General features: G+C 32.6%; 1 long non-coding RNA gene across 1 annotated transcript; it reads right to left on the bottom strand.

Annotated features, from left to right (window-relative positions):
- Window positions 1-1,958: 1,958 nt before the first annotated feature.
- On the bottom strand, window positions 1,959-6,216 carry LOC128133283 (uncharacterized). The gene is made up of 2 exons (XR_008231714.1): window positions 5,990-6,216; window positions 1,959-2,232 (listed from the first exon to the last, which is right to left on the bottom strand). It is a non-coding gene; the product is annotated as an uncharacterized LOC128133283 (long non-coding RNA).
- Window positions 6,217-23,992: the final 17,776 nt, after the last annotated feature.

Raw genomic sequence — 23,992 nt, 5'->3', positions numbered from 1 at the left:
ATTGTATAAACTTAAATTCTGCATGCCAAACCATGTTCTTTGTCACTACAATTGGTATCAGAGCAGGTCTTCAAGATCAAGGTGATTTTTGAAGAACGGTTCTCAGTTTGGCAAATTTTGTCACAATTTAGGCAATTTTTGTGAGTCTCTCTCTATGATCTCTCTTAATTTCATTGAATCGTACGTTGCGTTTTTGATTTGTGATCGTTTGACTCGTTGGATCAAATGTTTCTTGAAAAACCCATTTGTTGTGATCCAATAAATTTTTCATTAATCGAGCCTAATCCAATCTCGAATCCATTTGTTTGATTTAATTCTAAATTTGAATTTGTTGTGTTGAATCAAAACCGAGTCCAAAATGCATCTTGTATTTGATTCGAATATGAGGGTATGTTACTGTTCATCGAGATTGATTCATGTTTTCTATTCGTTTAGTCCAGAATAAGCCCAAGTTCAATTTGTATATTAATTCAATTTGTATATTAATTCATACTTGAGCCCAATTCGATCTAATTAATATCTTCATTTGATAAGCCGAAAAGTAAATCAATCCATCACTGTATACAAAATTAATTCCAAATCGTCAAATAAAGATAAACATATGTGATGTTTTTCACCTTACGATTTGTCATCTGTTCATTCAAATATCTAAAGTCTTTCATCGATTTCTTTATCACTTCTCATTACTTCTGTAAATCGATGATTTTCGGGTATGATTCTAAGCATGTGATCAATATTCTTCTACATCGATGATGATCACTTTATGATTTTGAAATTGAGAATTTCCGTTTAATATTCGATGATTTTTGTGATGAAAAATCAAGAACAGATGAAGAACAACATTTTTTTATGGTCAAAGACGAAAGTCAACATTCTATTTTAGATCAAAATTGATTTTCACTGGTTTGATTTGGAATTAAGAAGTCCATTTGTTGTGGAAGTTTAATGTGATTTGAAAATCGATTGAAAAGCGAAGAACGGATGTTTGGATTCGCGATAATTTTGGATTTTGATTTCTAAGGGCTGTTGATAACTGAGAAACGAAGATTGTGAAATTGTTTTGGGTATAAAATTGGAATTTTGGAGTCGATTTCAAAGGAGTAATTGTCGAAGGATTGAATCGATGGAGCTCATTAGGTTAATCGACGAAGGTCTGTGATCAAATGAGTAGAAATCGAATTCTCTTTGGGTCGTATGCGAAGGATGATTGATGCTTTAGGTTGGTGAATGAAAAACAACGATTCGATGGTCAACGATTAATAACGAACAGATGGTCGATTTGTGATTTGGTTTTGAAGATTTTAGATACGAAGGGGTAAAAAGAGTGAATGATCGAAGGGTCTATGATTTTAGATAAACAATGAACTGCGAAAATGTTTTGTTGTTTGAACGAAGGGTGATCTAAATGTAAGAAGGGTTACTGTTCATATATAAGTCTTCGTATGCTTCGAATTCGTGTGTTTGGGAAGATGATTTTCATATGAAGAGGAGAGAGTATGTTTGGTTGAATATATATATATATATATATATATATATATATATATATATATATATATATATATAGGCTTAGGTTATTTTGTTTTTACTAGCTATTGTGTGCCAGAATGCACAGATCTGGACCACCAGATGAATAAAATCAATGATTATGATCTGAGGGTCTATGATATTACAATAAAGTAGTATGTACCATATAATCACACAAATTTTAGAAAAAGAGCATTTTGGTCAATTAACCTATTTTAAAAAATGTAATTTTCGGATTTTAAGGGATCATTAACACTTCTAATTTTAAAATCTTAATTTTTTAAATTAATTTCAATTAATTCTAAACATAATTTGTAAACATAACCGATTTTATTCCGTCAGAATGAATTTTTGTTTGAATGATGTTCTTTCAGAGTTTAATTCTAGTAGAATATTAACGAAGAATAACAGAATTCTTGAACTCCTAGTTGAAGAATAACAACATTTTAATATTTTCATATACATTCGAACTTAAATAGAAATTCATACATATTCTTACATACTAATAGCCTTCTACAATGTAATATATTTATACATATTCTAAAAGAATATCATAAAAAATCAGCATTCTTGAATATACAGTTAATGAATAAATACAAGTGTAATTCTTAAAAAATAAGAACATTCTTAAACTGTGAGTGTCATCAATCTTTGGCTCATTCTTCAAGTCATTCTTATCAGGTCTTCAAGCCATTCTTCCGACCATTCCTATCACAAATGCAACAAAAACTAATAATGGTTAAAAACTTGTTGCTTGCAATTCCTATTATTTTATACATCCTGGGAGAATACATATAATTCATTCCGGTAGAATATACAGAACATAATCTTGCATAATACATAGAATACAATCTCGCAGAATACATAGAATAAAATCTGCTAGTTATAACTTTACATGCCACTATAAAGAATTAAAAGCATGTGATTTTCCATTTACAATCGTATTTCTCTATATATAAACATTCTAAAGCATAGAATGTATAAATGCATTCTGTCAGAATTACTATAATGTTACTTGCAATTCCTAGCATTTTATATATTCTGGAAGAATACATAGAATATATTCTGATAGATTACATAAAATTTGCTACTAAATCAAGATTATAAAATTGTGAACAGTGAAACATGTTAAGTTTAATAATTTTCAAATATTAGAAGGTTAGATTTTGATATTTTCCACATATTGCTTATTTAATCATGTGATTACAAATGCTTTTGAGAATAGTTTTCTCATTCATACAATGTTTAAGTTCTAAAATGTCTCAAATTTGTGAAAATCTCTTATAAACCCTTAATCAAATCTTCACCCTAAATTGATTAAAAAAATCAAATACCAATAGAAAAGATTGATGTTACTCAGGTAATTAACAAACAAGGAGTTAATAAAACAACAAAAAAAACATATCAAAAGGTTTAATGATGAAAATAAAAGAAATACTCTCTGAGGCATTTCTACAAACACCTGGCGTGCAACATATAAATCAAAATTTCTTTTAGGCCATTTCTACAACAAAGCTGTCAAATTCTCTTTGAGGCATTTCTACAAACATCCATTGATTCTTAATCAAACGAACACCTATGTAATTCTGCCAAATCAAACAAGAAAAAAAAGAAAAAAAAGGAGCCTTTACCTATTGATTGAATCATTGTTGAACAGCTTCCTCCATCACCGATTCCACCCACCTGCCGATTGCCACCACCCCATACGACTTACTGTCGCCTTACAACTCCCAATTTGCAACCCCCCTCGTGTTTCAAGACAATCGGACCAGAAGAAGAATGGAGCCTAGGGGAGCAGCCCTACGCTACCGGCCTCCCTCCATCGCCTATGCTAGCGATCCACCAGCACCACCGAACCCTCACTTCTAGCCTCTTTCCGATCATAATAGGCCGACGAACATGCAGCTGTGAAAGAATCGATTTCTGGTGGAAAGGAGGAATTTAGGTATCGATGATTTCTGGTGGAAAGGAGGAACTGAGATATTGATGATTTAAGGAAGCCGTCGTACTCTTTAAGGTTAGGGATGTGGGCTTTGTAGGGTTAAACTAATTAAGAAGATATTCATTGAATTATTTTTTACCATAATTAGATATAGGAACTTTACCATTATACCTTTTTTTAATTTATTTAATAATTTATTATTTTTGAATTCTCATTGGTGCATTTAGTCACACACTATTTGCTAAAAACATTTGAACCTAACTCTCTCTCTCTCTCTCTCTCTCTCTCTCTATATATATATATATATATATATATATATATATATATATATATATATATATATATATATATATATATATATATATATATATATATATATATATATATATATATATATATCGTGTGTGTTGGATGCAGTTTTGTACGAAGCGTCGCTTCGCACCAAGTGAATCGGTGAGTTGGAGAAGAAACCGAACAGTTACAATTTTGGTCCCTGCTCTTTTAACAAAGTGACACAAATGGTTTAACTTCGAATGTTGGGGCAAGGCTTCGAATGATTGGCAAAATTTTTGAACATTTTGATCAAAAAGCAGAATTTTTCAAATTCAGCCCCTGAAATTTCGAATGTTTGGCGGTTCATACCCAAATTCGAAAAAGGACTGTTTTTGCTGAAATTGAAGAAAATGCATTTCAGGTCCCTGCAGTTTGTGCAAATTAACGCTTTCTACCCAGATTTGGAAAAGGGGGAGAGTTTTGCATATTTGGTTGTTTTGGGCGCAACGGATCACTGCAGAATTTTAAAATTGACAATTTCTACCCATTTTTGAGAAATTTTGTCAAAGGCAATCCGTGAATGACAATAAAAATTTATTATTTTTTGGGTTTTCCAGATTGAAGCACAGAGTTTATGCCACATGTTAAGGGGGAGTTTTGACATGAAAAATTCTAAATAGAGCACGTTCTTTTTCCTTGGAGTTTTATAATCAAATTTCGATTATAAAAAGGGGGAGAAGTTTTATATGGAAATTCGAACTTGAATTTTTCATATTACACGGATTTGAAGACTGAAGTGATCTTGAAGTTTTGAAGCCCACGAGATGATGCAATTGGAAGTTCGGAAGTGATGTATTCGAAATGGGTTTGGATTTATTGAAGATTTTTGGGGTGTTTTTTTGTGCGCAACTTATGGGTGATTATTTGGAGTTTGGAATACTCTTGATCATTCGTTGCTGCTCGGATTGTATGGTCTCACATCCTAAAGCCCAAATTGAAGAATCATGGAAGAATTGAAGATTGAAGTTTATTTCAACATATGTCACCTTTGAGGCTCGAACCGCGTAGTGCTTGATTTTTGAAGATGTAAAGTGGGTCATTCATTCCTAACTTTGAGGGGGAGAATGTTGGGGTGCAAAGTTATTCATGATTGACTTTGTAAATGTTTGACTTTTGTAAAACTCACTTGCATGTGGTGCATTAGCCTTTAGACCCATTTGTTAGTGACAGTGAGAGAGAGACATGCAAACGCCTCCATATAAGGTGGGTTTGTCCACTTGTAGAGGTGTGCTTGAGAGATGTAGTCATAGTGATTAATGAGTGAGATATTTATGAAGCTCTAGACTAGATCCATTTTTGTACTCATTTACTATGATCGAATATATCTTTTAGCACCCAAATCATCATGTTCAATTGTGCAAACTTAAATTCCGCATGCCAAACCATGTTCTTTGTCACTACAATATATATATATATATATATATATATATATATATATATATATATATATATATATATATATATATATATATATATATATATTCTAATAAATGAAGCTTTTTTTGTCACATGTCTTATTCTCATATATTTTGTTAAACGTCATCGTGTGGTTATTTTTAATTAATTTTTTTCCATATGTCATTTTATGGCATTTCTATTTTTTTAAATTCCACATACTATTTTAATGTAATAATTACAATAAATTTTGTAATAAATAGATATCAATTTCATTAATGGAGTTACCTTATAATTTTAAATTTTCAAAAAAATTTGTTTATTTATCTAAATTATTTCTTTAATTTAAAAGATCAAAATAACATTTCAATTTTGACAATTCATTATTTTTCTTATTTTCTAATAAATTCAAAGTTTTCAAATATTTATACATTTATATTTAACTTTTTTAAAAAAAAATAACTCATGTAATACATGGGTCTCACAACTAGTATATTATTATTGTTTTTAAAACCTTTTGAAATTTCTATATGTATATATGGTACACATAACTTCACATTTGTGTGTACAAGATCATACTTAATAAATTATCATCAAAATAAATTTTTTTGTTATGCAAGAAATGATGAACACGATGCTCTTATATCACTGTTGGATAATGATGCTCAATCAAAATTTACAAATCAAAACTAGAACAGGAGGAATTTATCAAAATATCATGATCTAGCTATTGGACCTGTGTTCATAAAATTCAAACAACGAAAAGACTAACTACAAGAAGAATTAAATGGATACCTTTCTTCAACTTGGTGGATGGCCTAGAGAACATAAACGGGATTTCATTTATTAAAGTCGCACTCCAAAATGAGAATCGAACAAACGAGCAAATATGCCTTGTTGTTTCTTGGTCACCAAAAATCAAACTAAAGTTGTGTGTGTTCCTTTGTTTCTGCAAAAAAGGAAAGAGATTTGAGAGATTTGGAGAGACTATGAGGGACATGTGAATTATTCAAGATATGAGAGAATTCAAACGTTTCTATCCTTCTATTTGTTATATTTTATTATATATTTTATTTGAATTTAAAAACAATAATACATTATTAATAATATATGGTAATAATCCAAACACGTATTAATAACATAATAAGCCTCTCAACCTTTCAATTTTCTAATTAAGTCATCGTACTTATGATTAATTAACAAATTAGTCCCTCTTAAATTGTTCTTGTCATTTTGAACACTAATTGTATTTTATGTATAACCCAATAGGTCTATGAATCATTAGAATTGTTACTAACATGTTGTGTTAGTGGGTGTATCTTCAACATATACACATTGAATGGAGACATTTTTCTTTTTTTAGGGTTTTTTACTTGGGTTTTTGTATGTATAGTGTTGTGTATGGTTTTTGGGTTAGCATGCTTGTTTGTATAGGTTATTTTGTTGAGTCCTAACCATACCAACATCTTATAAAAATTACATTCTTTAAAGTAGCTCAAAACATAATACAACTGTCCATAACCCAAGTTAGAACTTTGTTTTTGGTTTTAACTATTTGGCAGTGGCGGAACCAACTTGTAACCAGTGGTAGCCTGTGCTACCCCTTAAGTTTGTTCAAGAAATATATTTTCTTTTATGTTCCTCTAGTGCTAATACTAGATTTCCGAGGTGCTATTTCTTAGACCTTGCAAAGAAAGATGATTAAATGAAGGATCATATAAGTACATGTTCTTAACCCACTTTCTTCTCAAAATTATGATTTGTTAAAAATGGTTCTTCAAATAATCACTTTTACACTCAATTTTACTTGATCAAAATCAATTCAATGTTTATTTAGGAAGACTATTTTCTCGATTCAATCTTAACCCAATTTATTCTCAAAATTATGCTTCCCTTTTCTTAGGAACTAGAGATTTATTCAAAGATATCCTAAAGATTGTCTTGAAGGAGTCAAATTTAACTCAACAATATCATATCCTTTCCTAATTCATTTTTTACTTAGATTCCAAATGGGTTTCTGTATTGTTGTTTCTTTTTTTCATAATCAATCTCATCTACAAATGTTGATAAACTTTAATTTGTTTGGGTAATCCTTATTTCTGGAAATTGGTAAGTGTTGAGGGTTATTCCAATATCTCTTACAAGTGTTTGATGTTATGCATAAAGGACTAGATCGAAACAAGTTGGGTATCTATGATTATGGCTAATAATATTTGAGTGTTTTACTGCTTATATCTAAAATATGATGTGGATGGACACAACATACATAGACTTTGTCCTTTTAAATTGACTTCTTTTTTTATTGTTGGTTTTTTTTCGTATTTTTACTTGTTAATGTTCATGGAGGAATTTATAAACTTGTCAATATCAAACGTTTATAATATGAATGTACGTGTACCTCTTTGGTATTGCTCTTAATATAACCAATGAATTTTTTGTGGTTAATCTGGTATTACTTTTTATATTTCATCAGGAAAAAAATTGTGATACGCCTGTCGAAAATTCCTGGTTCTGCCTCTCATATTTGTGAAGCATTTAAGCAAGTATGAGGAAATTATAATATTTTATAGCTTCACACATGTACTCATAAGGATAAATTGAGTTTAGTACTTGCCCAAAATAGAAAGCATTTGTTAGAACAAAGCCATGAAGGTTGTTACAAGTTGATAACTTCAAAACCGATATCAAGCTTGTTTTTTTTTTAGATTTTGAGTTGTTTCTTGTATTCGTCAGTGACTAACTTCAGTATGATTTAAGGATTTTTTATACCTTAGTATTTTTAATAAAAAAAATGGTTGAACTGGTTAAACTGTACCCTTAAAACCTAGTTAAACTAGTTAAATTGAATAAAACTAATAGAAGAAAGTCATTTTCCATAATAAACTTTGGTGGTCTTTTTCACACCTATTAATCTAAACTTGTTAACGTCAAATTCTTCGTTGTGTGTGTGTGTGTATAGGTTCAAATGTGGATCCACATATATTGTGTGGATGTAGGGATCATTCTAAACCAAAATAATAAATTAATTAATTAGATATTATTCCCAATCAAATCCCTTGTTTTTAGCCTAATTATAGATATAATTATAATTTGTATTCATTATCCTTTAACCCATATATAATCTCTGAACGTCTGACTTCATGTATATCATCCTCGTTCGTTTTTTTTCTTTGAAATTGCAATGGATCATCCGAACAATAATCAAGATCAGGTACAAATGAATTACAGTTTGTGTTTATATAATTAACAAATTCGATACAATATGTGTTAGTATCATAATTTTTTTCAACAACAACCAAACAACGATTTCAATGTTCAAATGGATCCTCCTCCGACGAATGCAAGTAGGATTCGAAAAAGAAGATGTTCGATTTGTAATAAGTTGGTGAATGATGACATGCGAAAGTGCCCGTTTGCCAGGAAATCAACCTAGAACTTTAGTTGTTTGGAGTTTATGTTTCAATAAAAATAAGTTTTCGCTTATATGTATGGGTTGATTCTACCAAAGAAGCTTTAAAAACTTTAGGTATTTTCATTATGTAACTCAAATAAATTCATACATCATTTGATGTATGGGTAGATTTTATTATAGTAATTGGTGTTTTTTTAGTTTATACTAGGTGTGAGCCCCATGTATTACATGGGTGTATTTAAAACAATTAAATATGTATAAACATTTGAGAAATTTGAATTTATAATAAAAATGAGAAAAATAATGAATTACTAAAATTAAAGTGTTTTTTTGTTTTTTAATTTTAAACAAATCATTTAGATAAAAAAATCAAAGCAAATTAATGAGATTTTATTTTAAAATTTTGAAATTATAAGGAAAGTTCATTAATAAAATTGATATGCATTTATTATTAAATTTCAATACCATATGGAATTTAATAAAATAGGAAAACCACAAAATTACATATGGAATAAAAAATTAATTCAAAATAACCATAAAATGACATGTGGCAAAATGAATAAGAGTGTGACAAATGGCAAAAAAAACCTTCATTTATTAAAGAAGATAATGAGCAATCTCGTTTTTGTTTTGATATTTCACAATTATGTTTAAATTATTCAACAATACAAACTTAAATGTTCAATTTAATTTTAAATGTGATAATGCAATGTGAAGTTGTATGAATTTATATTTTGAAATTCTGAAAGAAAAGGAAAACAGATTTATAGTCTTACCATTTGTATATTGATGTTTTAGAATTTTTGTAATTTAAATTGTTTACAGAATTATTATACGTATTTAATAAAAGTAAAATATCGATGCAATTCTGCTAGAATTGTGGGCTTATAAGGATAACAGAACTCTTAAGTTCAATAGTACTCCGAAACAAAAGTGAAACAAAATTATATTATTGTGATTAGTATAATTCTGTTTATAAGCTTTTTATCATGTAATTTGTTTATAATAGTCAAGTATTTAGTTGCTAAAATACCAATGTTGTAGTCATTCTGTCAGAATTTCGTGTAATTACCATAAATTTTTTACATGAGTAATTAACTTTTGATTTCAGATCACCATTAAATTTTAGAGAATATATTCAATTTTTAAAACATAATGTCAAGGAGCCAAGTTACCAAATCTAAAACTAATTGACAAAATATTCTCATAAAACAAGATATTATCAATTAATGAATGATATCTTTAAAAAAAATAAAATCATAAAATGAATGAATGATAGCCCATGATATCACGTGTTATCAGTTACACCGATTTGGACCCATGATATCACGTGTTATCAGTTACACCGATTTGGATTGTTTGTTCATTGAAATTCCTATTGATCAAGTAGATTTTATTCATTTTCCTATTCTTTCTACAGATCGGTGTATGTTATCATCTTAATTTAATGTAGGAGTAAGTACTTTCAGTTGATGAAAAAGTAATTCCTATAAATTATGAAGAACAACAAGAAGAGTTTGAATTTTCTGAGTACGATACACTTGACAATGTAAATTTGCAGATTGTTGATACTAGTAACATCAATGATTGTGAGTTTATTGTTATATATGGAGTATATCATTTTTCATAATGTGTTCTATAATAAACATTTAAATGTCAATTATGAATTTGTTTCTTGTAAGGCGGTTATTCATATGCCAACCTTGGTTCTGACACACTCTACAACGATGGACTGTCAATTGGTGAAAGTAGTAAATCTAATGAAGGCGATTCTTTTAATTATTTAATGTTCCCAATACCAATAGATTTTAACTCCATATTTTTTTAATTTCATTCCTTTTGTTAGCAGAATTTGAAGATGCATAAATTGACAATTACTCATCAGATGACGATGATATAGCATAGAATATCGATCAACTACGTGGTAACATATATTTTAATCCAATAATTTGACTATAGACATATTTATGATTTATTACTTTCAGAACAATCAGCTGTTGATCATGATTATGTTTCACCTGGTGGCTCACTGTATTGGACTCCCGAAGTATCTGATCATATTAAGCCAAAGATCAAATCAGTATATGATTTATATGTTGATGCTGTTAGAATGTATAGAAACTATGCATTAGAAGCTGGATTTGATGTGAGACTTGGGACTCTTAGAACATCAACATATAAAGTTATTACGGAAAGACATTTATTCTGCAACCGTGAAGGCAAGCCCAACACTGGTAAAGTGGATACTTTGGACATTCAACACAATAAGCCTAAAAGAAGAAAAGATTCATTTAGGGTGGATTGCAAAGCAAAGATTGTTTTAAAGATAATACCTGGCACTGTAAAGTATGTGGTTCAAGATTTTACCAAGAAACATTCTCACGCTTTGTTTAGTAAGGAAACTATTCACTTATCACATGCCAAGAGAATACTTGATTACGCACATGGAAGTTTTATTCACAACATGTCCAAACAAAACATTGGTGCAACAAAAACACATAGATTTTATACTGGCATAACTGGTTGTCATTATGATCAAGGCTTGGTTTCTGACTTCAAAAATAGTACGAGAAATCTTAATTGTTACATAGGTGGGAGGCATTCCAAATTTCTTATTGACAAAATGATCGAAAGGAAAAAATATGTCCCAAACTTTACTTTTGAGTATAGAGTTGTCGACAAGAAGCTAAATACACTTTTTTGGGCCGACGAGACAACTAAGTTTAACTATAATGCTTTTGGGGATGTTGTATCACTTGAAGCCACGTTCAACACAAATAGGTATGTTTTTATTATTTTTTCTTAATTTATCCTCACTAAAACATGTAGTTAATTTTCATTTATATAAAATATATTTTCTATACAGGTATAACATGGTTTTTGTTCCACTCAATGGTATAGATAACCATAAAAAATGTGTAACATTTGGTGTTGGTATGTTGAGTAAAGAAGACTATGACTCTTACTCTTGGCTGGTTAAGGCCTTCTTGACGACATTTACAAAACCACCTACATTGATACTATCATATCAGGATCCAACATTGTCCAAAGCTATTAAAGAATTTATTCCAACGACACAACACAGACTTTGCATGTGGAATATAACTAAAAAGTTACCAAAAAAGGTACAATTTAATTCTCATACTTGTATAATAATTATATAACCATACTAATTACATCAGAATCATACCAGTTCATAAAGAATTGTCATTCTTCCATCACAATACAAATTGAATACAAACCATATCCTGCATTTCATTACATTACAAAGAAATTCTTATTCATACTAACACATCCATGTATTTTGAATAGATATCAATTGAAATTTCTACCAATCTAGAGTTCCGTAATCATTTCCATGGTTTCATATGGAATTCTAAAATTGAACCACAAGCATTTGAGGCTGGTTGGGAATGTTTGTTGAGGGAATTCAATATTACAAATAACAAGTGGTTGAATGCTATGTACAGGTTGCGTAGATTATGGATCCCAACATTTTTCAAGAACATACCAATGTCTGGTCTTATGCGAACTACGTCATTGTCCGAAAGCCAAAACTGGTTATTTCAAAACAATACCCTTTCTCGTTTGTATCTTGTCATGTTTATGATGTCTTTTGAGACTAATTTGGAACGAAAAAGACATAATCAGATTTTCAATGATTTTAAGAATTCTAACACTTTTCCTAAAATAATCAAGCATCTTCCATACGAAGTTCATGCATCCAAACTGTATAGCCATACCATTTTTTACCAAGTTCAGGAAGAGATTTTAAAATCTGAGAAACCTGTTTCCAAAAGTGTGTGTCATCTGAAGATGGTGTTGACACAATTACTATATTAGAGAAAAAAACATTATCACTAGGCAAACTCAAAAGGAAATAGGTGATGAAACAGTGTAGGAATATCATTACGATAGAATTTTGAAGGATACTGAATTCAGGGTACATATACTTTATTATTTTATAATATTTCACTTCATTTAAGTGAAATTTAATTACATCATCTCAATTTTTAATATTCCATTTTTATAGGTTACACATTCAACATCAGAAGATACCTTCGTGTGTAGTTGCATGAATTTCAAACATGTTGGCCTTTTGTGTAGAAACATTTTTTGTGTTTTTAAATATTACAGTCGTGTTGAAATTCCATCACGATACATATTGAAACGTTGGATAAGGAATGTTATTCCAACAGAATTACTTAAAAGGTGATTCTCGGACTCCGGATATGACTTACATACTGACAAGTATGCCATTGAAAATTTTTCAATTGTTGATAATTGTGTATCAAGTTTGAGTCATGATCCTGAAAAGTTACAAGCATATCTCGATGATCAGCATAAGTTGAAGAAAAAATATATTGATGATTGTCCATCAAATGAACTTACCACCAGAGACAATTACTATAAGAACCTTCTAAATGTCACTATTCCTAATGTGGTGGACATTGAGAATCCATCAGATATTCGGAACAAAGGTTCTGGCAGTAGAGGGAAAAGATCCAAATCTAAGAACGAAATGGTTCAACTTCAAGGATTGAAATCCAAGAGATTGTGTGCGTCATGTCAACAGATGGTTAATCATGACAAGAGAAATTGTCCTCTTAAGAATAAAGATAACTAGTTTACAATGACTTTATTTTATTCTTAATTTCTTGTTTTTTTTGCTTAATAACTATTGTTTAAATTTTTATTTTTCTGTTAACATAACACTAATTTTATCATATTTCAAATGTTTTTTATTCATTTTACATTCGTTTAGAATTACGTATACTTGTTCAGTTAAAGACCAATTTACCTTCTGTAACACCGTATTCTGAAAGTATCCATTTATGGATTGCAAAGGCCAAGGCTACGGGCGTTTTGGTCTTTTATGGGCTTGAGTTTTTATTCTAGAGGTTTTGTGCCAGGGTGTGTCGCTAGAAGCGTAGGGCTTCTTGCCACCTTTTCGTGGATATAAAGTTCGTTGGAAACGGACTTGGAACGAAGGAGCTATGACACTTGAAGCTATTGGCAGAAATGGAGCTTTAATGGAAATAAATGGCAAGGCGGGACTATGCATGCAAGGTGGTAAACGCGCGAGTACGCCCAGTGTAAGGCTGGGTTACGCCCAGCGTATAAGAGAAATGGTTGCAGGTGCTTTTTGGCGTACGCCCAGCGTACGTCCAGAGTCCAGAAACCCTAAAATTTAGGGCATGTCACTATAAAAAGAATGATAAGCCTCAAGGGTCAGCCTACATTTCACCCTTGAACAGCCACCACAAAACCCTAATCCTCCCATGTGTGTTCTTGAAGCTTTGGTGGCCATTAGTGAGCATTTTGGTGTTATAGAACCATTTTCCAAGCAAGGAAGGAGCAAAGCAAGGTGGTAGATAAAAGGATAAGATATAGATCTGGGGTTATTGCTTCATTCCAGACCTTCTTGAGGTATAAAGTCTTGAACTTGTCTCTTGAATGTTTAGATCTTCTAGGATGGAGTTTTCGAATCTTTTAGGTCCCAAGATTGGACCTTTATGACTCAAATCGTTTTGTTTGACCTTGAGTTGCCATTTTCAGCTCTAAATGAGTCCCTAAGGCAGAAAGTGGCCACCTTGATGGTCCATTTTTGTTCATGCATGAGATCTAGCCCTCTTTATGGAAGTGGAATGTCATTTTGGGAGTTTGGGTCTGTTTGAGCCATGTAAAGTCACCAAGTCAGTGACTTTATGGATTAGGACATGGAAAAAGACTTAGACTTGTGTTTGTAGCTTCTGGAGTAGCATATTAAGCACTTAATGGGAAAGTGACTTAACAGGGGGAGTATGCTGAGCATACATGCAGGTACGCCCAACGTACACACCATTTGGCCAGTACGCTTAGCGTACATAGGAGTACGTCCCGCGTAATCTGTCAGTTTGGACTTTGTGTTGTTGAGCCTCGGATTGGGCCATGCTTTGGGTTATTGGGCCTTAGTGGGTCATCAGAAGTTAGATAATATGGGCCAAGGAAATGTTTGGGCTTAGGATAAGTCCAATTAGAAGGATTAGGCCCGATTCAGCAAATTGGGCCATTAGTGGGCCACTAGTGGGCTTACGAAGTTTACCTAGTAATGGGCCTTAGTTTTGGGCCTTAGATATGGACCAAGTTGGACTAAGGGTAGAATGGTCATTTTACCCTAAGAAGGAGTATTGTATTGGACTAAGTGATGTTTGGTATTGGTAGTTCGGGAAGCCGAAGGGTCAGCAGTTCGGGAAGTGCCAGTCAACAGCCAGAGGAGTATCAGCAGGGTTCAACAGTGCGAGGTGAGTCTCCTCACTATGTGAATGGGTCTAAGGCCACAATGCCGGCCCATGTAGTTTATGAGTAGGAAGACCCGGGGGTTAGCCCTGTTGGGTTATGTGCATTCTAACACTTCCTAAGTGTACATGCAACCCTAAATACCTTGGATCTATGTTTTCTCTATTATACATGCAAATAAGAACATCCAAGGTATTATCCTAATCTAGCATACAAAAACTATGAATGTAACAAGATAGAATACATACCTCTTGATGTAGCTTGATGTCTTCAAGCTTTAAGAGCTTAGCCCCAATAGTGTGGAAGCCTCAAGTGGAATCACAAATCACCAAGACACCTTGGAATACTTTAGAGAATATGATTACTTGGTTCTCTCTTAGTGAAATTGGCTAGCCCTTCTTTAGTGTATCCACACTAGTGCCTATTTCACCAACCAAAGACATCTTTATATAGTATGGAGGATTAGGGTTAAACCCTAATACCCATGACCTTTCATTTCCTAGGATCCATGGGTTAAACACTCCATGGACTATCCATGAAAGCTTAGCCCAACCTAAATGAACTTGGCCCATTCGATATATATAAGAGTCCATATTTAATTAGTTCCTTTTGATCACTTAATTAATTATAAATTAATTCTTGATCAATACTAATTAAATAATATGATTCCATATTAATATATTAGAACTTATAATATATTAATATTAATCATAAACATACTATTCTCAAAAGATTATCCATATAAATTGTGTCGGTGAAGTGCAACCCAAATGGACCATGCCGGGTCGGGTCAAGTACATACCAAATATAGTTATGGACTTAGACATTAATCCAACAGTCTCCCACTTGGATAAGTCTAAAACTATTATTGCGTATGACTTCAAACCTAACTGGCAATCGTAGCTCTTAAAGCTGCTGTCGAACTCTGATCTTGTCAACGAACTTGTCCATTAGATAAGGGATTATATATTCCTCCATTCTAGATATCATATGGACTGAGACATGGATTATAATCATTCTCTCTGTCCATTTGTTGTTTCCCGATTTCCGATTTATGACGACTGACTAATTGAACAAATCAAATCAGTCCTGGCCCGGCCGAGCACTTCCATTTGTCATCATCAAATCATCGAGGGGCCCACAGATATCGCTTTTATCCCGAAGGTAAAAGGAATGGATAAACTTCGACTCATATGGCTTGTTCTACTACTTGTTGAATCATACACAAAGGCACGTTTTATAGCACCGAGTTACCAAATGCGTTTTCGTGCAATCAATGTACAACCAACTCATAGTAACAACTCATATCTCTAGGTTTGAAGAATATAAGATATTATTGTCTCATGATCACTCGTGATAAAATCCATGAAGTGATTCCAATGAGCGCGGGTTGAATCCAATACTCAGAACTTATGAGCACTCATGAGTGTTGTAGCCCTTTGTCCAACACCTTAGACCTCTACAAGCCAACCCATGACAGTCTTAATTCATATCTACTTCCAACATATGACCGACTGTGGATGTTTGAATAACTTAGTCATTCAGGAAGAATAACCCAGTTTATTCGGGAAGTCAAAACATGCAAAATAAAACACAATAATAATTGAATCCAATATGGTATCAACCCTTTGAACATAAATAAAACACCTTTTATTTATCACCATATGATTACACATTATTCATTGTATATTGTTTCAACTATCAACTTTATACTTGAATTTAAAACAATAGTTGTCCCATGCTCCAAGCATGTACACTATGTTTTCTTAAACACTAGTCATGCCACACACCAAGTATGCATACTATGTTTGTCTATGATCTTTATTTTGTGAACTAGATCAATTGAACATAACTTCAATGATTCTCTTTTCACACTCCCAAATCCTTACTGCAAATGCAAGAATTCCAAATTCATGCCATTTACAGAAATCTGTTAGATTCTAAACTTATATGCATTGATCCTCTTGTAACGATTATGCTCAAAGTCACAAAGACTTGGCAACAATCATTACAGAGTATTCCAAAGGAGATCAACTCCTTGAAATATCCTTCTTGCATTAAGTTTCCTTAATCTTACACAGATTGAAAATTCTAACTTTGAAACATTTCCAGATTCCATTTTGACTATCACTTCTGAACAAGAGTTGCCTCCTAACAGATTATGTCAATATGGTCCTTCCAGAATTATCACTATACTTCCAATTGTCCTTGAGTAACCAATCTTTGGTAAACCTTAGATTGTCCTCGACAATTGTTTAATCCTTTTAGTCATATCCAGTTCTAAACCTTTTCCCTTCTTAATGCCCCAGGCATTTTGGAAAATTTTAGAACGGATGAATATAGCACATGTAATCGATCCTATATCTGAAGCATATGGGACACGATTCATGATGTCTTACATAAAGACTAAACCAGTCTTTTGCTATAATATTTCCATTTCAATTTGCCAAGTTCTCATAATTCAGATTATGAAAAGGGATGCCATAATCATAATCGAATTTTAGAACGCAAATAATGGACCCATATACAGAATTTCCTTATGTTGAGCCATTCCAACATGAAATTCATATATATCCTTGACTAAAGGATTAAAACCTCACGATCTAAGCTTATAGATTTGAGATGAAGCATAATTTCCTCTCCCTTAATTATAGCAAAACAACTTTTTCCCAATTGAAACTTTTGTTTTCTATAATTAACATTGCTAACTTGCAATATTTATCATAATTATCATGCTCCCACTAACATGATGATTATTAGCATAACACTTATGCTCCCACTAGCTTTGACATGTACTCAGAAATCAGCTGGACAGTCTGAAATTTAGATTCACACACCCTTTCCGTAGATAGCTCACCTGTGTGTCTAAGCAATTTCAAGAACCATGAAAAGGGATACCGTAATCATGGTCTCAATTGCTTAGGCATTTGCCATTTCTCACAAGTCCATGTTAGTGTGCCGGTTAACCACACGCGCTCCACTAACGACTTTTGAAAATGCAAATAACACAATTGATATCTTCATAAAATCTACTTAGTGAAAGCGTTTCCTCACCATCATTTTCATGAATCGGAGAGAAACCTTATGACACTTAGATTTATATGGTGTATGAGTTCCTACCCATATGAATTTGTCAAACCATAATCACAAGACAAAGATAATGACAAATCCAAAACCATATGGATTGAACTCAATCTTAACTTCTTGCCACCTGGCAGCTCAAGGGCCTGCCATTGCTTCCAAGTTGTTATGCAACAAACTGAGAACTCTAAGAACTCATATGCAAAACCAACTTTAACTGGAATGGGCACAGATATGTCAACACGATAGGTTATAAACCTCAAGTCATGTGCTAGTGAAGAACTTCAGGTTTTATTCTTGATTATTTCTTGAGACTTTCAAGACCTTTAAGACTCCCACTGTCCTCTTGACATATAAGACTCCCTTGTCAAACATCCAAGAGATAGTGCGGATTCTAATCAAGAAAAACACTTTACCCAATTGGCCTAAGTTGGTCTTTGTTTTATCCAAAACATCACAACTTACCAATTTCAAATGTACAAGAGTAGAAAATTTTTACTCTTACATTTGACAAGTGTTTTAAACCTTCTTTAAGACATGTCACTCAAATGACAATCTTGGAGTATGACTCTAAGACTTGTATTGGAACGAAGTATGACTCATCTTCTTGATTTAACCATTTCAACAATTCAAGTTCCTCTTCTTAGTCATAAGAATGCACTAAGATTTCCTTAGAGAACTAATTTTGATATGGTTTCTTAATCATTAAGATGATCACAAAAATTGATACTAAAGTACTCTCCCATCTTTTCAGATTTGAGAAACTTTTATCCTTCTGCCTAATTTGATTCTTCTTATTCGCTCTGCCTTACATTGGAACCTTTTCCAATGTCTCAGAGTTACACTTAAGCATGTAAGTATAATCATATTTACTGAGCTTTAGTAAACTATGATGAATAATCTTATCGATCTTTTGTGGTGGACTTAATCAGTGCACAAGACTGTGTACTCGATCCTTTAGTCCTTCACTTGACTCACACATCCATGTGAACCAGTAATTAGTCTTAATTTTTCCAAAACTTGAAAGTTCTCATTCATCATGCTATATAACTTGCATGATTCCAAGTCCCGGTCCAAATGAAACTTGGGTGATGAGAATCTTTCCTTATTTGGTAAATATAGACATTACCACAAATGAAAGAATCAACTTCATATTTCCACTCTTGCTCTTAATGGAATCATATAAGCAACAATTTTTCCTCAAAAGCTATTGTAAGGATATTTTAAAATAAATAAAATCAAAAAAATTTTCTTTTATTTTAAAACTTTGCGGAAAAACTTATCCTTACAATCCATATGAAAACTTGTTGTTATCTATTCCTAAGCAATATCTCATAACTCCTAAGAAGTTGCTCAAGAATCCGATCTTCAAACTATGCGATAGAAATCCATCTACGCCATCAGATTCAGCATATTCTTTCTTTAAGTTTCTTCACTTTTCTTTGATTCTTAAAACATCACCATGTGACCCAGTCACATCATGTATCAGGAATCTCAGAATAGAAACTTAACAGAGTTAGATAGTGGTCTTTACCTGAAGTAGAGTCAAACTTATTGACTTTAACATCCTTAGGTAAATTTGGCAGCTTCGCAACCAATGCCCCTTCCCTTGGCAATATAAACGTATGGACCCTTTGATAATGGTACACGAGACTATCACAGACTTAGTTTTTCTCTTTACCATTTGGTCAACCGAGTTGACTATGGCCGATCCCTTTCCATTGGGAAGAGAATGCTTTACTGGATATCCAATGTCATCATTATCAATGTCCATAAAGTTTTAGGAAGTTGATCTTAGCAAATAGATAAGATCATTAAGGGTCTTGTTATAGTCTGTTTCATAGGTGTCCCAAAGGAACTCACTATGTGACTTAGAAAGTGATTGAACCACCAACTTTCTCAAGACTTTGACACCCAACTCTCCCGGCTTGTCAATATGTGACTACATCTCCAAGATGTGTTCACACCTAGACCTTGCCTTGCCAATAGGGCTTGAGTGACCTTAAACTTTTCAAGAACTTGTGGGTTGGGGAGAATAATTGGAGGAGGTGAAAGAAGTATGATTTCCAAAGGACATCATCTTCATTTAGGAAACCTTGTTTCACTAGATTTGGGAAGATCATAGGTGTCTATTACAGACATCTTTTGGGAGATATTCAAGATAGTTGATTTAAAGTCCTTAATATGACACCCAATATGAAATATTAAGGCTAGGACCCAACAAACTATTTTATAACTTAGAAGAGGTATGCCGTAACCCAAGCTATAAAATATTTGAAGGTAGGTGAATGACGATTCACCAATTTCCACCAAGATAAACGAAATGAATTATTAGGTTTTAATTGGTTTTGAAACTCCTAGATCTTTGAGATTCATTGAACTTTTCAAAGGCATGTTTCAATCTCGAGTGTGCCCTTCAGGTTTTGTGACTGGGATGCCGAGGATCACAAAACAAGGTGTGAAGTAACAATGCAAATTACTTGGTACCCTTAAGTGTTTACCCCTCAATCGATGTGCCGGTTAACCACACACGCTCCACCGATACTATGATAAACATTAAGTTACCCTTTGCCTACCTTGTTAAATACGAGTTAGTGTGCCGGTTAACCACACACGCTCCACTAACCGACTTAAACAAAGTGCAAAGTGTAATTTCATGGATTAGCACCTTATTCACATTTTTCTAAGTAACTAAGATTGGGTATTATTAAGAGTTTAGTTACTTAGTATTTATCATTAATACTTTTAATGAAGGGTTAATTATAGTCTTGTCAAACCCGTTCGGCTAACGACCCTCCACCGGTCAAGCAAGCGGTGGGTGAGAGTGGACACCCATTAAGTTGCCATTTTATAGGCAACAACCTTATACCCACCTTATAGACCGGCTTCGTGAATGAGGCGTACTAGCGGTAAGACTGACTTTACTCTTATACATATATATATATATATATATATATATATATATATATATATATATATATATATATATTATTAACTTATAATATTATAAAGTATAAGGGTTGAATTTTAACTTTTAAAATTCTAAGGGCTAACTTGGAATTAAAGTATTCATAAGAGAAAACTTTACAAATTCCAAAACTTGAGGGCAAGTTTTGAAACTATTCAAAACTAATTAATTCCATAACTTATGTGTTTAAAGTAGTTTTAATCCAAAAACTCTTCAAGTTCCATAACTTGAGGACAAGTTATGGAAGACTTTAAACTAATAAAAGAATTAACTTTTCCTTTATTTTATAACTTATGGAATTAATTAAGGTTACACTTTTTTTTTTAATTTATTATTTAATGAAGAGACTCTTGGTCCTCCATAACTTGAGGACAAATTATGGAGTCATAACACCTTTTAATTAGAACTAGACTCTTCATTTTTGTAACCTTTGCCAACTTTTATGAGTTTTAAGATTCATAAATGTGACTTATAAGTTACATAAACACATTTTATGAACTTCTTTTAGATTAATTTGGATTAAAACCAACTATCACATAATTTTATTCATTAATCTAAATTCACTCATAAAACAAGGTAACACAAAAAACTTTTGGTGATCCATAACTTATTCTTAAGTTATGGAATCCTTTAAAACATTAACACCAAATTTTGTAACTTCATAAAAACTTTGAATCAAATTTTTTTTTTAAAAAACCTTTTCATATCCATAACTTATGGAGGTTTCAAAAAATAAAACTCTTTAGATCAAACTTTTAAAACTAATAAAATAATCATATCATTTTATCTTTTATTAAATTTGACCTAATTCAACTCATAAAGCAAATTATTCAAATTTTACAAATAATTAGTTTTTCACAAGAACAAGTAATTATCTTAAAATTTGACAAACTTCATGGTTTTTTTCCTTTTTTTTTCAACTTGGAAAATAAAATATTTGCATCAATATAACAGAAAACAACCTGTGGCTCTGATACCACTGTTGGGTTATGCGCATTCTAACACTTCCTAAGTGTACATGAAACCCTAAATACCTTGGATCTATGTTTTCTCTATTATACATGCAAATAAGAACATCCAAGGTATTATCCTAATCTAGCATACAAAAACTATGAATGTAACAAGATAGAATACATACCTCTTGATGTAGCTTGATGTCTTCAAGCTTTAAGAGCTTAGCCCCAATAGTGTGGAAGCCTCAAGTGGAATCACAAATCACCAAGACACCTTGGAATACTTTAGAGAATATGATTACTTGGTTCTCTCTTAGTGAAATTGGCTAGCCCTTCTTTAGTGTATCCACACTAGTGCCTATTTCACCAACCAAAGACATCTTTATATAGTATGGAGGATTAGGGTTAAACCCTAATACCCATGACCTTTCATTTCCTAGGATCCATGGGTTAAACACTCCATGGACTATCCATGAAAGCTTAGCCCAACCTAAATGAACTTGGCTCATTCCATATATATAAGAGTCCATATTTAATTAGTTCCTTTTGATCACTTAATTAATTATAAGTTAATTCTTGATCAATACTAATTAAATAATATGATTCCATATTAATATATTAGAACTTATAATATATTAATATTAATCATAAACATACTATTCTCAAAAGATTATCCATATAAATTGTGTCGGTGAAGTGCAACCCAAATGGACCATGCCGGGTCGGGTCAAGTACATACCAAATATAGTTATGGACTTAGACATTAATCCAACAAGCCCTAGGTACTATATGGTAGTATGTGATTTCGGATCAAGGTCTGATGTCGGGCGGGTGCCTGAGGAATGTTTGTATGATAGTTTATACTTTTTGTCTGTGTGATACTCGTATGTGCCTGGTAGGGAGGTGAGTGTGGGTGAGGTCTCGTATCTCACTACTAGCAGAGTATGGACGGGGTTCCGTATCTCATTAGTAGCAGAGCAGGGGCGAGGCCCGAGATAGGAGAGAGGTGAGTGTGGGCGGGGGCCCGTATCTCACTATCAGAAGGAGCGTGGACGGGGTTTCATGACTCGTCAATAGCAGGACAAGGGTGGGGCCCTAGTTAGGAGAGGCCTTAGATTAGTAGTATAGTAGAGTATGTTAGCTACTTGTTATGTGTGTATGTTGTATGTGTTTAGCGGGCGAGGCCCAGAGACAGGCGGGGCCTAAGAGAAACAAATATGTATACTGAGCGGGGCTCGAAGCCAGGCGGGGCCAGGAGTCAGGCGTGGCTTGATGCCAGATTTGTCCGGAGCCGGGCGGGGCCCAATGTAGCGGGCGAGGCCCAGTGCTTGTATTATGTGATTGTGTATGGTATGTGGTAGATTAGGGAACTCACTAAGCTTCGTGCTTATGGTTTTTAGTTTTGGTTTCAGGTACTTCAGGTAGCGGAGGAAAGAGCTCGAGGTGATCACATGGCACACACACCAAAGGAGTTTTAGCCTGGGATGTTTACTCTAATAAAAATAATATGTTTTGAGATTATACTCTGATTTGATATAACAGTTCTGTTTATGAATGAAATGGTTGATAATTATGGTTTTGTTATTAAATCAAAAATGAAATTTTTGGACTCGAAATTTGGGATGTTACACCTTCATTTTAATAGAATACAATTTAGATTTAATATAGCATATGCCAATATAATGTCTGTACCAAAGTCTAATGTCTACTATAAACTAGCAAAGACTGATGTCTATTTTAAATATAAAATCCAACGTAACTCAATTTTAGATCATTCTAATAGAAAACAAAGTACACTTTATATTGAATACAAAGTTAACATCTTTCGATTTTTCAACATTCTATTAGAATACACATACTAAACATTTCGACACACCAAAAGATGATGCCTACTACAAAGTACCAAATTTTGAAGCCTAGTACACCAAAGCCAGATGCGTATGCTAACGACAGTTGTAACGACCATAAAATTCGAGCCAAATTAAAACATTTTATCTCATTCAAAAACCATTAAGTTCATACATCTTGTTTTCAAAATAGTTTAAACAACAGAGTATCTCCCAGAACCATATCACATAAATCATAAAACATGAGGAGCGGTACGA

Source organism: Lactuca sativa, chromosome 4, assembly GCF_002870075.4.
Source record: "Lactuca sativa cultivar Salinas chromosome 4, Lsat_Salinas_v11, whole genome shotgun sequence".
NCBI classification, from domain to species: Eukaryota; Viridiplantae; Streptophyta; class Magnoliopsida; order Asterales; family Asteraceae; genus Lactuca; species Lactuca sativa.
The sequence above is the reverse complement of the archived record's forward strand: the minus strand, read 5'-3'. Positions and strand labels throughout refer to the sequence as shown.